Here is a 16329-nt window from a genome sequence, read left to right on the forward strand (position 1 = left end):
ATCGACTCCTGGCACAGCCAGTGACTCACTATGTGGTCTTGGATAAGTCACTTAAAGGTAACCTCCAAAAAGGAAAAATGAGTTTCAGCCTTTTATGTTTTTTGTGAGGGGCTTTGAACTAACAGTGGGTTTTTTTAAATTATTTCCCCCCAATTTCTACTTTCTTTTGTTTTATTAGAACTCATAATCAAATTTTAGTTTACAAAGATTGTTTCACAGAAAAATGGCTTTTTGATTGAAACTGAAAAAATTTCAAAAAAAATGTGTGACAGCAAATGGTTTAGTCAAAAATTTTCACGGGAAAAAATTTCATTTCCAACCCAAATCTTTACATGAGAAGTATCAGAAATGCCAAGTTTTGCTGGGAGTCTCCTTGGAGTACTCAGAGATTAGACTGAAAGCGCTCTCAGCCCTTAATTCTGGATCTTTCATAAGAGTTTTCTCCCAACTGTTTCTTAGGTGTTTGAAGTAAACATGCATGATTACATGCGTCTGACAAAGTGGGTATTCACCCACGAACGCTTATGCTCCAATACATCTGTTAGTCTTAAAGGTGCCACAGGACTCTCTGTTGCTTTTTACAGCTCCAGACTAACATGGCTACCCCTCTGATACTTGAGGTAAACATATATCACTAAAAGCACAATGTTAAGCAGTCTGAATAAAATCGCTCCTTCTCTCACTTGTAATTCATAGATTCCAAGGACAGATGGGCCACTGTGATAATCTAGTCAGACCTCCTATATAACTAGAGGCTAGAGAACTTCTCAAAATAATTCCTAGAGCAGATCTTCTAGAAAAATATCCAATCTTTATTTAAAAATTGTCTGATGAAAAATCCACCATGACCCTTGGTAAGTTATTCCAATGATACATTTTTAACACTGAGAGAAAGTAATGCCTTATCTCCAGCCTGAATTTGTCTACCTTCAAATTCCAGCCATCGGATCATGTTAGACCTTTCTCTGCTAGATTGAAGAGCCCATTATTAAATATTTTCCCCCCATGCAGGTGCTTATAAACTGTCATCAAGTCAGCCCTTAACCTTCTCTTTGTTAAGCTAAACAGATTGAGCTCTTTGTGTCTATCACTATTAGGCAGGTTTTCTAATCCTTTCGTCATTCTCGCGGCTCTTCTCTGAACTGTTTCCAATTTATCAACATCCTTCTTGAATTGTGGGCACCAGACCTGGACACAGGATCCCAGCGGTGCCATTCACAGAGGTGAAATAACCTCTCTGCTCCTACTTGAGATTCCCCTGTTTGTGCATCCCAGGATGGCATTAGCACTTTCGGCCACAGCATTACACTGTGTGCTCATGTTCACCCCGACCCCCAAAGCTTTTTCAGTCACTGCTTCCCAGGGTAGAGCCCCCTATCCTATATCTATGGCCCACATTCTTTGTTCCTAGACGGATACATTTACATTTAGCCATATTAAAACTCATATTGTTTGCTTGTTTGTTCCCAGCTTACCAAACAATCCAGGTCGCTCTGTATCAGTGGCCTGTCCACTTCCTTATTTACCCCTCCCCCAATTTTTGTGTCATCTGCAAACACATGATCAGTGATGATTTTATGTTTTCTTCCAGGTCATTGATAAAGTGTTAAACTGCATAGGGAAAAGAACCGATCCCTGAGGGAACCCACTAGAAACACATCTTTTTCAACAATCATTCACCGTTTGCGGTTACATTTTGAGACCTATCAGTTAGCCAGCTTTTAACCTATTCAACATGTGCCATGTTAATTTTATGTATGCAGTGTTGTTGTAGTCATGTCAGTCCCAGGATTTTAGAGAGACAAGATGGATGAAATAATATCTTTTATTGGTGAGACCAACTGAAGTCCAATAAGAGATTCCCTCACCCACCTTGTCTCATATTAATTTTATATCTTTTTAGTTGTTGTGTGGTACCACGTCAAATGCCTTACAGAACTCTCACATATGAGATCAACCAAACTTGTAATCTCATCCAAAGGAGATATTTGCATTAATAGATTGCCCTCCTTTAATTTTTTATTAATCGAGTCTCATATCAGCAACTTCATTATCTTGCCCAGGATCTACGTCATGCTGATATGCCTACAATTATCCAGGTCATTTTTTTTAAAAATTGGCACAATGTTAAGGCTTTCTTCCCACCTTCTGGAACTTCCCCAAAACTTATTGAAAATCAACACTAACGGTCCTGCAAGCTCCTCAGCCAGCTCTTTTCAAATTCTTGGATGCAAGTTATCTGGGCCTGCTGATTTAAAAATGTCTAATTTTAATAGCTGTTGTTTAGCATCCTTATGAGATACCAGTGGAATGGAAAGAGTGTTATCATGTGATGCAGCTACATCATCTCTTTCTTTTCCCAAATACAGAACAGAAATATTTATTCAACACTTCTGTCTTTTCTGATAATCAGATTTCTCTCCCTTGTCACCACCAGTTCTCTAGTCATCCATGGAGACTTCCAGGAAAAACAGGGAAATGTAAAAAACAAAGCAACTGCTCTCCCCTTTTTAGGGAGCCTTCCAGGCTTCTTTATAAAGAAACAAAAAGCAGGTACAAACCTAACGTATTTTTCCTTTAACCTCACCATGCCTCTGTTTTCTGCATTTTATAGATTGGGGAACTAAGCTGTCACAAGGTTAATAAATATTTGTAAAGTTATTATTCATAATAATGGTTTATATTACAGTAGCACCTCAAGGCTCAGGATAAGATCAGGGCCCAATTGTGCTAGGCACTGCACATAGTGAGAGACAGCACTTTGCCTCCTAAGAGAAGAAGTATTATTGTTGCCATGTTGTGGTACCAAGACCTTATGGTTGGAATTTTCAGTGGGGCCTAAGGGAGTTAGGCACCTAAACACCATTGATTTTCAGTGGGAGTGGGCCTACTTTTTTCTTTAAATCCCTTTGAAAAGCCCATTCTAAGTGACTTACCTAAGGCCACTCAGGGAGTCTGGGATGTAAACCCAGACCTCTTGAGTACAAACCCTGGGCACTATCCACCAGCCCAAGCTTCCTTGCCAAAAAGTGCTTTGAGATTCTCAGATGGAAAAGGCTGGTGCAAGTCAAACTATTATCCTGTTGTGGGTTTTGTAATTGTTGGTGCCTGTGTGTTCTTGGCAGGATTGAAATATCCCCTGGGAAGCCATTCTCGTGGCACTTCCAGCCCACCCCAAACCAGAGAGCACTAAACAACTCGTGAGAACGTCCGGCGCTAATAGATTCTGAGCGCAGAGAGGTCTGGAGAGGTGGGGAGCTGGGAGGAACAGTTGAACTCTTAGAGGCTTCTTACCCGTGCTGCAAAATTCAGAGCTGGCTCAGGCCTTCCTCATGGATGTGGGAGCGTGGGCTGGTGAGCAGCAGGAGACAAAGAAAAGCATCTCAACTGATTCTGTCTCCTCCAAACCCTTGAGGTGGCAGAAGGAGGCACAGAACCTGCATGGAGATGCATGCAGACCCTGCGTAGGTGCAAGGACCTGCTGCCTGGGAGCATCTCATTGCAAGACTGGAGTCTCGATCTGGAAATCTCATCAGAGGAGGCTCCCTTACCTCATTTTTAGTGCTTCCTCTGCTTCTGGTCAGGTCAGGAATGCCAGCACAAACAGTCTTTGTGGCCACAGTCCAGCACCGCTCTTCCAGGCAGCATGAAAATGACAAAAAGCAGTGGAGGAGACAGTTAGTCAAACTCTTTGGAACTTCTGGAGAGGTTTGGTTTGGATTTGGAGCAAAGGCTCTGGCAGATCTTCGGCAGGAAAGTGCAGACCAGTGTTCAGGAATGGGAATCAGGACTCCTGGGTTCTTTCCTGTTGTCTGGCCTTGTCACTGCTCTGTGCCTCATTTTCCCCACTTGGGCCAGGAGGATTGTGACAATGTCCTACCTCCTCTCGGGGGCTGGGAGGGTTATTTTGCCAGTAAGTGTCTAATATTATCATTGCATCCAAAGTAGTTTGCCAGCCCCTCTGTCCCTCAGTGTAACCTGAAGCAAGCCGAGCTTGGGAACCTTCTGAGACCATTCTTGCTTTGAAAAAAACCCTTGGTCTTTCGGATTTATTGATGTATTCATTTCCCTAGTTCTCGCATCCAGAAATTGAGAAGGATCCAGGCCATGACACATGACCCTGGATTTCAGCTTCCGATTTCCAACCCCAGAAGTTTGGGGGTACTCAGCCCCAGATGTTTGGTTGGAGCTCACCTCTACCTGGGAATACCAGGGTACTGACCAAAGAGAGACCCTTCCAACTAGACAGAGTGGTCTCTGTGAAATTATATCATATATGGGCATGCCACGCTGGAAGTATGTCTACACTAGAAATGCTACAACAGCGCTGCAGTAGTGTAGACCCTACAGGAATGGCAGAGGTTTCCTACCGCTGTAGTAAATCCATCTCTCTGAGAGGCAGGCACTGAATTCTTCCATTCACCTAGCACTGTCTGAGCTGGGGTTTACTTTAGGTTAGCTTAACTGCATCTCTCGGGATGTCTGTAAATTTTTCACACCCCTGAGCGATGTAGTTAGGTCAACTTAAGTTTTAGGTGTAGACCAGGCCTCAGAGCAATCTCAGGACACAAGCCAGAAGGAGCGCTCCCAATGACACTGTGGGTTATCCTATATTCTGGCCTATAGACGGCCCCTTACAGAAGACAGCAACATTCTCTAAACAGGAGACCTCTTATAAGAGATGTAAAGTCTCTATATGGGAGACAGTTCTAGTTTCTATAGGGGAGCCCCATATAGGAGACCCCCTACTATAGATAGGCATACTGTCTATGCTGGACATCTATATAGGAGAGCCCATATAGTAAGCACTATGCTGGAGATGGTCATATTCTGCATAGAAAATTGCCCAAACTCTCAATACTGGAGATTCAATTCGGTAGATACAACAGATCCCATAAAGGAAACCTCAGATGGGAGCTGCTGGCTTTACTTTTTATACAGGTCTGTGTCTTTTACTTTTCAGACAACAAACATAATACAAAGACAGAGCACAAGCCCAGCTGGGTCCCAAACAACCACGTTTACTATTTATACACACATATGCAAGGCCTGGCTCCAGACACGCCACTGCTCTGGCTGGCTTCTGCAGGCTTCTCACCCAGAACATGGTGAGCACCACTAAATAGGCTTACAGCAAGAGCATTAAAACACTTTAGTAACCTCAAGGCTGATGCATCCCAGTACCCGCCATCTATTGTCTAAAACTTTGGGTAGCAACCCCATCCCCACAGAGATGGGGCCTGGAATCCAAATCCCCCCTGGCACGGGCTCGTCCGCTGCAAACCCATTTTGTACCGATACATCTGCAAAGATTTTGCGATTCATTTATAAACAATAAAACACATTTTCAATGAGTTCTTTATGGCTCCCGCAGCGCTATAAAAGGCAGCAGCGGCGCTCGATTTCCCCACAGCTGGGGAATGTTTCTGAGCGAGCTGGAGATCAGGGCGCAGGGTTTCCATGGCGTGATTAAGTGCTTGGCTCTCCTGACACCTCATCTAGAGGAGGTCTCTGCGTTCACACTCAGCCTCTCCCGGCACCCGGCTCCCTTTGCAGGCGCACGTTCAGCTAGGCCGGCCTTGTCGTCTCCGGTGAAAAACGGGCCCTGGGAGTCTCCAGCCGGAGGTGTCGATGGGGCAGGCGTTTGCAGAGGACATGGGGGTTCTGCCACAGCCTGTCTGCACTGGTCTGCGCTGCTGGAACTGCTCCAGAGGTTTGAGAAAAAAGAAGCCAGCGTAGACTCAGCCTGAGAGTGTCTGCCCCTAGCCCTTCGCGTATCACCCTGTCGTAGCGTTTACGGCCAGAGGGCCAACCAAATCAACTAGTCTGATCGCCTGTAAATCACAGGCTGCTCACACACTAAATCCAACAACCGAAACTAGACCGAAGTGTCATAGACCACAGGAGACTAACCTGTTCCGTGCTGCAGGCAGAGCATAGGAGAAGCACCAGTGCCCGGGGCCCCCTGCAATGGCAGGGAATTGATTAAAAGAGAGAGACCCAAATAATCCCAGCGTGTGACCCGTCCCCACACGCTGCAGAGGAAGGCAAAAACCCCCCAACCCAAGGTCACTGCCAATCTGAAAATTCCTTCCCCACCCTGCACATGGCTCCAATTTATGTCGCCCACCCCGCAGCGTCTCCTGGGTCCACCCTGCACTCTGAGCACAATGAGGAACAGGCACGGCCTGGCTTTGCTTGGGGCGGGGTCACACTGCAGAGGGATGGCGCCAGGGCTTCATACCGCGGGAGCATGTTACTGAAGGTGGAGGGGAAAACACACAGCCTCAGAGGGGGTGTTCCCACTAGAGTGGGATGAACCCCCTCATTTGGGCCCCATTTGGGACTGGTGAATTGCTCGCCTGTTGATGCTGATCTTCGCAGCGTGTTTGTGGTTCCCTGGATCAGGCAACTATCACATTCCCTGCTGGTGTGTCTCTTCCCTGATTGCATGACTCCCGAAGAGCTGTCAAGCTGCCCTGGCAAATACTCCTGCAGGTACGTCCCTCATGAATCCGGGTGCCAACGATTCCTTTGAGGAAACTCGCATGCTCTCACAAGGGCATTCTCTTGCCACGCACTTTCTCGGAGGGCCGGGGCAGTCATCTGTGGGCACATGCACGGAAAGGAAAGCAAAGGAGCTGATGCAAACGAGTCTGTTTTATCTGAGGGAATGTTCCTGGGGGCTGCTCACCCGTCTCTGATCCTGGCTGAGGACCAGCAAACTTGTTTCATAGCATCATGTGTTCCACACAAATGCTGGATCCGCTTTGGATATAGAAGAGACTGTGGAGCAGAGATGGGGAAAGCGGCATTATCTCATGAAAACCCCGGGGCTACAATGGGCTCCACTGATTCCCACCAGCTGAGGGTCTGGCCTTCAGTCCCTTTCCCTGCTTTAGGGTCCCCATCTATGGCAGCTCAGCTTGTCACGGGTCCTCTGTCCCCAACCCACAGCGCAGCCTGACCCTTAGCTAGAGAGAGGAGTGCAGGTTATGTTAAATGGAGTCACCATGCAAAGCACCAGGGGGATCAGTTACAGAGGACAGGAATTGGTGAACTCTGATCTAGCACCCAGAATATTATTTGGAAGGCAGATAATACCTCACGCTGCGCCAGGCTCCCCCATCACTCTGCCCCTCAGGATACACACCGGAGCAGCCTTTCCCTTTAAACTTCACCCTCCCTAGAGTGTCCCTGTTCCCATCCAGCGCCTCTTCACAGAACCAAATCCCACTGTAAAACAGCTCTACCCCCTCCCTGCCATGCGGGCCACATCCAACCCTTTCAATCCATGGCAACCCTGATAAAACACAGCTCCCTCTGCTGCTTTTCCCACAGACATTACCTGTATTACAGTAGCACATAGAGTACTCGGCTGCGATCGGCTCCATTGCGCTAGGCGCTGTACATACATATGCTCTCATAGCTCACACACGGTGACGGTCCCTGCCCCATGGAGCTTACAATCTAAACAGACCAAGGCACTGCTGTTATCCGCATTGTACAGATGAGGACTTGAGGCTCTCAGAGTACTTAGCAAACATTAATTAATGACTCACAGCCCCCTAGGAGGTAAGCCAGTATCATTGTCCCCATTTTATTGGCAGGGAAACTGACGCACAGAGAGGGGGATGTGACTCGCTCAGCATCACACAGCAAAGTCTGCAACCACCCACGGGTCAGCATTGGGTTCAGGACCGCTGGCTTTTGTGGAGCCCAAGAATCTGAGCTCCCAGCCCCCTGCTCTAACACTAGGACTTCTGGGAGCTATTTCCGGACCTGGAAAGCAGTGGTCAGAACAGAGGCCTGGGAGCCAGGCCAGCATTCCATTTCCTACGTAGGGGCAGGGGCGCGGAGGTGAGGCGCATACAGGCACCACTTCCATTGTGGTCGTCTCTCCATAGGACCTCGGGGCCCAGAGTCAGCAGAGCCAGGCCAGGAGTTCGACTGTCAAAGGAAATTTGGCGGGAGTTGGATGGGAAAGGGCAGGAGCCGGCCCACTGACTAAAATGCCGCAAGGAAGTGCAGTGGGCCTGGGCTGGAGTTGTTGTTTGCAGCTGCAATTCCAAGGACAGAGCCCCCCTGATGGATTTGTGTGTCAGAAATGCTCCCGGTAGCCTGTCTGCTTCCCCTTGCCGCTACCTGAGCCTCTGGGCTGAGATGAAAGCCAGAGCTCTTTCTTGTGGTTTCTGCAGCATTAACTACTCAATCCTACCTTATCTTGCCAGGACCCCGGCAGGCTTTACAAGGGGAATAAATTCAAGCTGCACGGGGCTCCATTTCCCAATAAACACAACCACATTTCTCCAAGATCAGCAGCCCCCTGATCCTCTTCCCCCCCCCCCATTACTCCCCCCCCGGCAATCTCTCCCTTTTGGGGGGAAATACAAGGTCACTCAAGGAACTAAATCTCTTCCGGCACCACTAGCCAAGGCCTGGCCAATCACTCTGTGCGGCAAGGAGAAACACGGGCAGTAAATACCAAACCTCTGGCCATCTGTAGCACTGAGATGGGGGAACTGAGGCATAAAGAGGGGGAAGCAACACACCCAAAGGGTAGGCAGCAAGCCAGTGCCCAGAACAGAACCCTGAAGACCTGACACCCCCTCACACCCAAATTATTTCTTCCATTGAAAATAAATCACTACAGTCCGACCTACCAGTGATCAGGGCCCCCTTGTGCCAGGCACAGCACATGCACATAGTAAGAGATTGCCTCTGAAGAGATTATTGCACTCTAAATCAAGTGGGAGGAAGGACATTTCCATTACTTAGATTGTCAGCTCTATGGTCAGAGACCATCACTCTGTTTGGTGTTTGTACAGCACCTAGCGTAACAGGGTCCTGGTCCATGACTGGGGTAATGCAAACATCAACTTTATCAATGGGGACTGAGGTCCAGGGAGCGTCAGTGATTTGCCCATGGTCACGCAGTGAGTCTGTGACAGAACTGGGAATTATACCCAGATCCCCTGAGTCCCAGGCCAGACCCTTAACCCCAAATCCACCCTTCCACCCCAAAATGTGCTGCTTCACTCTGTAGGCTGGTCTGGACTTCCAGGCCAGGTAAAGAAGATTCTGTTTCATACCTTGGACTGGAGAGAGGGCCGTCATTTCAGAGCAGGGACCTTGGCTGGATTAGGAGAGATTAAAAGAGCTGAAGATAAATTAAGAAAAATGACACCCAGAGACAGAAGCACCCACTTGTGAGGAACTCCAGTCCTGTGGAGCCCAGAGTACCATGAAGTCAAGTGAAAGTCCTTGCATTTCAGTGGGACTATCACTCCACTTCTGTACTGTTTTTCCGAGACAACCACCACCATGCACAGCACAGGGATTAAACTGGGGCCTTTTAAGACATTAAGGACCAGTCTCTCCAGCTGGAAGTAAAGGACCAGATGCTGTTGATGGCAGCAGTAAACCGATTCACTTCCTTTTTGGATCAGGTAATTTATTTATCCTTTTTGGATCAACTATTATACATCTGCACTAGGGAAATTCAGATGCTTAATTCACTCCTGGTGCAGCTCCAGTGGTGGCAGCATAATACGCTCAATGCGGCGCTCTGTCCTCCTGTAGAGGTGGCCGGGGCCACACAGGTTATGTCTACACTACACACTAAGCCCAGACTCAGATTTGAGCCCAAGCCCCCCACTTCCATCCACACAGAAATCAGCCTGACTTGGGTCAGCCAGCATTCAAGACTAGGGTTTTAGGACCCTGCTAGCAGGGTGGGTCAGATCTCGAGTCCTGCTCAATCCAGATTGAGGTCGACCGAAACATTCCGTGAATTTGTGCTGATTTTTCCTGGTTGAAAAGACACACACACACTCACTCTTTTTGATTCAAAACGCCCTGTCATTTCAAATTTTCCTTCAGGTTTATTCTATTATTTAAATGGCTTAAAATAACCACTAAATGCAACAAAACATTTTGCTCCTCCAAATATGGTCTCGACATTTTCAGTTCAGCTAGTGGAGAGAGAAACCAGCTATTCTCCCGGCTTTGGCTGCTACAGCATTGGCTGAGGGAAGTGAATGTGTTAGTGAGGGCGGTAGGCGCATGTAGCTTTAGAGCCAGTGGCCCGGCATATTAGCAATGGGGTGAACGCTGGTGTCGAGGAGCCTTTTAACCACCAGGGTCAGACAAGATGGTGGTAAAACCCCAGGTGACAATCTATGAGGGGGCTTTAGATCAGGCCTTTGCTGCACACAGTGGTTACAGGCAGGGGTGGCGAGTTATATGGGCCCGTGGTGCCTGTGCTCCAGGAATATTCAGGGCCCAGGGGCCCAGCTCCACCAATGTTCTGGGCCGGGATACTCCCCCGGCCCCCCCTGCCGCCCCCACACACCTCCTCCGGAGTGTCTCCCGGCCCCACCTGCCGCCCCTGCACGATTTAAAAGGGCCTGGAGGCTCCTGGCTGCTGCCGCCAACACCGGCAGCGCAGTGGGGCTAAGGCGGCTTCCTGCCTGCCCTTGCTCTGCGCCACTCCCAGAAGCAGCTGGCACGTCCCTGTGGCCCTGAAGGTGTGTGTGTATCTCCGTGCTGCCAATGGTGCCTGTGGGCAGTGGTGCGTGGAGACCCCCCGGCCCCCTGCCTAGGAGCCACTGCCAGACAGGCGTGCAGGTCGCTTTTGGGAGCTGCCTGAGGTAAGCACCTCACCCTCGCCTGCACCCCAATCCCCTGCCCCAGCCCAGAGTCCACACCCAAAATCCCTCTCAGAGCCCACTCCCCCTGCACCCTAACCCCCTACCACAGCCCAGAGCCCACACCCAGCATCCAAACTCCCCTCCAGAGCCTGCACCCCCCCGCACCCCAAACCCCCTCCTGCACCCAAACTCCCTCCCAGAGCCTTTGGCGTGGGGGTGGGGGGAGGCACGGGCAGGACTTGGACCTGGGCACCACCAAAATTATACAAACCTGCCACCCCTGGTTACAGATGGAGCCTCTCCAGGGTGCTAACCCTGGCTCAGCACTGGCCCTTGGTGACACGTATGGGGACCGCAACCCCCTTCTGACAACAAAAATAACTACACAACCCCAGGAAGGGGGATTGAAGCCTGAGCCTGCCCGAGCCCTGCTGCCCCGGGCTGGGGGGCCAAAGCCCAAGGACTACGGCCCTGGGCCGAAGACCTGTAACCTGAGCTCTGTCGCCCGGGGCTGAAGCCGAAGCCCAAGCCTCGCTGCCCAGGGCTGATGCCCTCGGGCTTCGATTTTGGCCCCAGGAAGTCTAACGCCAGCCCTGGTGACCCCATTAAAATATCACGACCCACTTTGGGGTCCCGACCCCCAGTTTGAGAACTGCTGGGTTAAACACTCCCTGGGATCCTGGTTGCACATCCGGGGGCTCCGTATCCTGGCACATCCCGTGGAAGACAAAGGGGCCCTCTCCTCCCCATTACCGGAGGCCCGGATGGATTCATGATCTGTACCAGATGGACAGCACCTAACCTTCCCTGACCAGCTCAGAGTTGGATAATTTGGAGAGCGGGGCTATTTCATCTCGGCCGGGCTAGGGAATTCAGCAGGGAGAAGCGGGCTGAGTGCCTTAGGCCCGACTCCAAGAATTAATAACCGGCTGAATCATCTCCAATCTCCCTAAAAGCCGTTTATGCATCCCAGCCTCCAACACACAAAAGCTCTGCCTGGAACGCTGCAGAAACTCAAAGCAGCTGTGGACGGGCGGCATCAGCAGCTTAGCTCCAACCACGGGGGAGAGAGAAGCAGCAGCTTCCAGCCCTCGGGGGGTGTCTCTAGTGGAGTTGGGTGACTCTCAATCCAAGAAGGAAATCTCCTTCTGCACTTGAGATTAACACATCTCATCACAAGCTCGTGGGTGTAGATCAGACCCCATTTGGAGCCATGCAAGTGTTGGCAGGCTGCTGCCACTTTGGGCAGAGCTGCTTTTAGAGTTTCTCCTCCTGTTTCGGCAGAGCAGCGACCGATCTGTCCCTTCCCGTCGTTAGAGAAGTTTTTTTTCCCCCCCACACACGTGCTCCCCACACGCAGGAAGAAGAAGAGCGGCCCCCACGCGCAGGGCAGCAGCACAGAACAGGGTGAGCCCACCTACGTGCAAATTCTATCGGGCACAGTGGGAATCGCACGTGGCCGCCCAGTCGGGAAGGTGCGAACGGGAGTGCAAACGTTCATGAAAAGTCATCCGCCTACTCCCCTCCTCCTCTCATCAAGCGTCTGGGTGCCACCCTGGGCCCATCGGTGAATGCAGCCTTGGTGCAGGGAATTGTCTGGGAATTCCCGGAATGCAAGATCGTCATTGTGTTGGGCGAGCAGCAGAGATGAGCTCAGGCCACGGATCTAGGTGGAGAAGGAGGGTAGCCTCATGGTTAAGGCAAAGGCTCAGGAAACCCTGATTCAGTTCCCAGCTCTCCCAGACTCCCTCTAGGACCCCGGGCAACTCACTGAATCACTCTGTGCCTCGGTTTCCCCCTTTGGAAGAGGGGGATGACAACACAGCCTCGTTCATTTCAACTAAGATCTTGGGAACAGGGATGCGCTCTTATTGTGTGCATGTATGGTAGCTGAGAAGTGACTGCTGTTAACCTGGACCATCCCACTGGGGAGTAGTGGTGTGAATCTGGAGTCCAGGCCCTGTCTCTAGTGAGCAGAGATGACAAGCCAGCGGGGAAGAAATCGAGGCAGCTCGAGTATCTCCGGCTAAGCAGAAACTCCCTGGCTAGAAAGGAGGAGAGGGGCCAGGCCTTGCTCCTGGCCAAGCTCCAGCATGGCTCTGGAACAGCTCATATTTCTCTGCGCAGTGACAGCTAAATGAACAGAGCTAACTTTACAACCGCCGGGTTCACACTTAATGAATATTAATGGTAATCCCAGAACCTGCTTCTCAGCCTTATCTGGAACCTGACAGGTTTCCCCCCGTCAGGGCATCCCCATCACTTGGAACTGTCCCCCTTAACCAGCCTAGGAGGGGCTGGCTGTATAGCCTCCACCTGCTTCCCATTAGCCTTCCTCCCGGCCCGCCCCTGCAGAGCTCACCCCAAGACTCCAGCAATCCACCCAGACTGAGAGGAGATGGGCTGTGTACCCCAAAGCTCCAGAGCCCCCCATCCCACACAAAGGGGACAGGCTGTGTACCCCCAAACTCCAGAGCCCCCCATCCCACACAAAGGGGACAGGCTGTGTACCCCCAAACTCCAGAGACCCCCATCCCACACAAAGGGGACAGGCTGTGTACTCCCAAACTCCAGAGACCCCCATCCCACACAAAGGGGACAAGCTGTGTACCCCCAAACTCCAGAGATCCCCATCCCACACAAAGGGGACAAGCTGTGTACCCCCAAGCTCTAGAGACCCCCATCCACACAAAGAGGACAGGCTGTGTGTCTCCAACACACAGCAATGTGTGTCCAGGAGGCTGACATCCCTCAGTACTTCACAGACTCCATTGGCTTTGATGGCACCCCTGGAAGCTGCAGGATACCTGCCGAAGCAGCTGTGAGGCTGGAGATGGGGATGGAATGGGGCGCACTTGCTTTTCCCTCCAAGGCCCAGGAGAGGGGAAAGGAAGGGTGTGGGGTCTGTGGCTGGGGATGTTCATCTGTGCAGACCCTTTAGGAGGCAGCTCAAAATCCTGCTCCCGGATCAGTTGCTGAACCTGACCCACCTGTCCCCAAACCTTCAGCTATGCCATCCTAATGTCTGGGGGCTGGAAACAGCTCCAGGAAGGGATTGCCCCAGGGGATTTGCCTGAAGCCAGGGAATCTGGCTGCTCAGGTTTCAAGAAACTAACAGATCTCGCCTGGCTTCCCTCAGCTCTGGTGGCTGGGAAACAGGAGTTGGCCCCAAACCCAAAATCGTTCAACTGATCCCCAGAGCTTTGATATAACAATACCTGGATCCAAAGCGCTTCACAACCACAGCCCAGCCTCTTCGGGACCCAAATACATTGGGAACCTGCTTCCAGCCCTATCCTGAGCATCCATGCCTGGTCCTAAGGTCCCCGGCCCAGCTGATCTATGAGCATCCCTTGGGGGAAAACAAAGCAGCCCTGATCCTCCCCTAGGAGCCTTCTGTGATTCTCTGGCCTAGCCCTGCTTAATGCTGAGCTCGGATGTTTCTTCCAGGCACTCTAGGCCCCTGTTCCCTCCAGCACAGGGATAATTCTCCCCCCCCCCCCCCCCCCCAAGCATCCCAGGAGCCTTGGCATGTTCTGGCCAGTTGCATTCGGCGTCCCCAGGCAGCCAACTGCTGCTTGTTAGAGAACTGGAGTCCTTGCCGAATTACCGCAGAGCAGCTCAGAGCCATTGCAACTCCTCAGCCTCCTCTGCAGCCTGCACTGGCGAACGCCCTGCCGACGGGCGCGTCACAAGGCTCTGTCATGGCATCTAACACACATACCCCGGGGCTGGGAGCAGCTCCAGACGGGGGTCTGGGCTGGGACGGCCTGGGGCAGAACCCAACGAGAAGATCTTTCCTGACTCAGCAGCTGAAGGAAGAAGAGCCAAGTCAACCAGCAGGGCAGATAGAGGAAGCAAGTGGGGCCTGTGACAGCTACAGGGCACCTTGCACCCACCCCCTCGGGCCCCTGGCTAGTCTCTCAGAGTGCACTCCTCGTGCTGGCACTTTTCCTGGGCCGGAATCCCAGCCTGGGCCACAGCACCCTGCTTACCCAGCAGGTCCAGCTGGAATAGACCCCGATGGCGTCTGTGGCCAGTGGTGAGCAGCGTCCACGCCACCAGCTTCTGAAAACAAATGTCTGGCCTATTTTATCACTAGGAACTGGACCTCCCCACACACACTGCCTTTATACACTGCTAGCATCCTTCTGAGCTCTGGTTTCCAGGCCTCTCCTGCCCTGGCATGGTCTCAGAAAAATTTGGTTGGGGGCGAAGCTATGTCAGCACATAGAACATTACCTGGGATTTGATTATATCCTGCAAAGACTGGGGGAGGGTGAAAAATTGGGGAAGGGGCAAACAAAGGTCAGGGAACAACTGCCCCCCTTGTCCTTTGGCAATCTATGTCCCTGCTCGTAACAACCCTCGAGCACTTGGTTAGGGGTGGGCTTGTCTCGAGCCGTTCTTTACTCCGCCAGCTAATTTCCTTTACAGGCAACTGCTGAACTAAACCAACATCTACAGTCACCATCCCAAGAAGCCGGCCACCATCAATCATTGCGCAGCAACTCCACAGCCAGGGCAAGGCCCTTCGCTGGTGCACACGGGCAGCAGCACTGATGGAGCATGGCTGGGGGCACCGTGCCGGGAGCCCCACCTTGCAGCCAACAGCATCACAGTGACGGTTCCGGGGGCAGTGGAGGGAAATGCTGGCCCTGAAGCTGCAATTTGCCGGTGAGGGCTGGGGTGCACCAAGGAGAAGGGGGAGAGCATGATCCTGGCAGCAGGTCCTGATCAAAGCAAGAGGTGGCACGGGCAGGAGTGACAGCCACTGAGGAGGCAAGATGCAGCTGGGACGGGGATACACCCCTGCAGGGTGCTGCAGGCTAGGGCAGGGGCATGCTATGCATGAGATGGACACACCCCGTAACATGCAGCCTGGGGCAGCTTCCCCTGCACCAGGTGTGTCAGATGAAGCTGAATGGAAAGAGGAGAAAAACAAGCATCTCCAGGTGTCGCTTTGGCAGGGAGCGAGGGAAATTCCATTCCAGCAGCCCTAAAATGCCAATTTCTCCCCTGCAAGCCGGCCCTTGGGTCCCCGTCCAGCCATTCCCATTTCTTCCATCGCCTGGCTGGATTAGAGCTCGAGCGATCGCAGAGCTGGAAAATATCCAGTTGCAAAGACCGTCAATCTTTCCATTTAGTCTACGAAGTGCCAGGCTCCTTGTTCTGCCAGCAGTTTGAGAGAGGCAGCGAGGGGTGCAGGGAGTGGAGCCAGCTGCTGGAAGAGTGTCCCTCGGATCTCAGTGAGAAACAAATCTCAGCCTGAGAGCCAGACACTGCGCTCATAGCCCTGCATTGGGCCACAGAGCATGATCCCAAGAGACAAAAGTCCCCTGCTGGGCACTTGCCCAAACCGGAGTTTGGCACCACTGGCAATCTCGGCTGAGAAAGAGGCTGTGGCTGGAATTGCAGAGAGCTGGAGGCCAGGCGTGCAGCCCCTCACCAGGGTGCTGTGGCAGGCCTGCAATGGGCACTTGGTGCAGACACAACAGGTCAGGCTTCAAGGGCATTGGAAAGCACGAGTGGGCCGGGCAGGATCAGCGCAAGGTGCTGCGAGTGGGAGTGAGACATATGGGCAGAGCAGGAGGAGGGAGCAGTCCTGGAACGGAAGTGGAGGAGCTGCAGGTTATGACTGAGGAGCATCCACAGAGCAGTCTGTGAGGAGCCCGGC

The sequence above is a fragment of the Malaclemys terrapin genome, chromosome 4 (genome assembly GCF_027887155.1).
Source record: "Malaclemys terrapin pileata isolate rMalTer1 chromosome 4, rMalTer1.hap1, whole genome shotgun sequence".
Taxonomy (NCBI): domain Eukaryota; kingdom Metazoa; phylum Chordata; order Testudines; family Emydidae; genus Malaclemys; species Malaclemys terrapin.